Genomic DNA, 2,295 nt, shown 5'->3' with positions numbered 1-2,295 from the left:
GGATCACAGAAGAGCACATAAAGGCTGTTCTCTTTTTGGAGAACAGCTGGCATTCAGCGACAGCCAGCCTGAATCAAGGGGCTCCACTGGTCTCCACTGACATTACTGAATCTTTGCATCCTATTGCAAAATAGCTTTATTATTGATTGGATCTCTGAGTTTTGCCTAAGGGTTGACAGGAACAGCCCCAGGAGAGCTGGTGAGCAGCCTGCAGTGGGCCTGGTGCCACCCTTTAACTCTCTCAAGTCTTCCACACATCCACACTCCTCACTGCCCTTGCAGAGATTTGTGTAAGACTGATTTCCTCCTTTTCTTGTGTTCTGAGATGATTAAGTTTTAGTGCCTACAGAATTTTGACCACTCCAGTTCTCGAACAGAGAGAGGAGATGCTCTGAGAGGAGAGGTAACCCTCAGGATCAGAACTGGGTTTCCTAAACATCCATTTGAGGCCAGCACAGACAGAACCCATGTGTCTGTGCCAGGCACTGGTGAAGCACTCACAGCCAGAACCAGAATAGCTGAACCACAGTCCCAAGGTAGAACTCCAGTTCTTCCACAAGAGAGGTAAGAAGAAACGGTCCTTCTTTGTCTATCTGGATCTTGGTATGCAAGATTGTGTAGTGGGGGTGGGGGAGCTTCGGAGTCCGACAGCCCTGAGTTCAAATCCTAAGTCTGCCACATACTGTGTAACCTAAACAAGTATGAAAGGTTTCCAGCACAGGGCACAGGTGTTCAGTAAATGTTAGCTTATTTCTTCTCTTTCTTTCTCTTCCCCTGCTCCCTTCCTGTGCCCCCCCGTTCCATTTAAAAGCCAAAGGAAACTCACTTCTTTGTTAGTTTCTTCTGAGTCTGTTTTGTCCTCTGCCCTCTGACTCAGGCAGTATAGAGGCAGTTTGTCCAATGGTAGCGTGTTTTGAGTAGGGGTGTTCTGTTTTCTCAGGAGTTGGTGACATTTGGTGGTGTGGCTTTGTATGTCTCTTTCAGGAGGCACAGAGGCGACCAGAACCTGAACAGAGGAACCATCTGGAAATAAGTTGGGAGAAATCTGCAAATGGAGCCTTGCTAGGTAATAATGCCCTTCTTTCTTTACAACCAAATTAGCTGTGGGGTTTCTGTGGCATTCACCACTCCAGACCTTTTGAGTTGAGTTTTTCAAATCCATTCCATCAATTCCACTTGAAGAGACATATAAATCTAATACCATCATCAGTGCTGTGAAGGGTGTTTCTGGAGTCCACAGTGGGTGCTGCATTGAAGCCCATCTTAGGAAGGTGGTAACACCTCTGGCAGGTGCCCAGAAAGGTGGATATAGATATATATATAGCTAGAGATTTGGGCCTGATTTTTTTCTTATTCTCTCACAGTCCTTGACATGACTTGCACTGAGCCTTCCCAAGAATCCTCTTAGACTTTTTTTTAAATTCCTCTCTCTCCTTCCTGGTATTTAGTTGTTAGGATTAGATTCACCAAACCATTACATCTTCTATTTGTCTCCCTGCAAACAGATTTCCCAACCCACAGGCCCAGTGTGAACTCTCATATGGAGGAGATAGAGCCACAGAGCTCAGATCGTCAGCACTCCAGAGCGAGGGAGCATGTGCGAGGCTCCCCAGCGGGTGGTGGGGAAGAGTCTAGCCTGGCCGGGTGCCTGTCCTGAGAAAAGCCAAGACCTGGGATGAGCTGGAGTGGCAGGGCCTGGAGGATGAGAAGGTGGCAGAGGTGCAATGGGGCTATGACAAAACCAAGATTTCTCTGAAAATTCTCAGTGAGTCCTAGATCCATGAAAAACTCTGCACCTGCCACTGGAACCGCCAGGTGTACTGGCCTGTGGCTGAGCGGCTGCAGGAATGTGATTTCCTATGGACCCTGGAGCAGTGTTGCCACCAGTTCAAAAACTTCCAGACCTACTACCGCAAAGCCAAGAGCACCCACAGGCCAGGCACCTGCCCCTTCTATGACGAGATGGACGCCTGATGAGTCCCTGGGCCCTTGCCAATACCATCAGTGCCTGAGAGGTGGCAGACCTTCTCTGCAATGGAGGGGACTCCAAGAACCAGAAGGCAGTGCTGGGAGCTGCGACAGGGGATAGAATGGTAATAAAATGGCAGAGGAGCCCCAGGAGCCCAGAAGCCGTGTTCCCCAGGCTTTGAGGGGGAACCCCAGTGGTAAGCAATTCCCACCACTGCCCCTCAGAATAGGGGGAGAGTCATGTGGGAAGCTGAGGGACTGTGAATCAGGAGACACGCTTATTGTCTGTCACTCTGCTATCACTAGAATGGTTCCTGGAATGGCCCT

This window comes from Pteropus vampyrus, unplaced genomic scaffold (genome assembly GCF_000151845.1).
Source record: "Pteropus vampyrus isolate Shadow unplaced genomic scaffold, Pvam_2.0 Scaffold286, whole genome shotgun sequence".
In the NCBI taxonomy this organism is placed as follows: Eukaryota; Metazoa; Chordata; class Mammalia; order Chiroptera; family Pteropodidae; genus Pteropus; species Pteropus vampyrus.
This window is presented reverse-complemented; position numbering follows the sequence as displayed.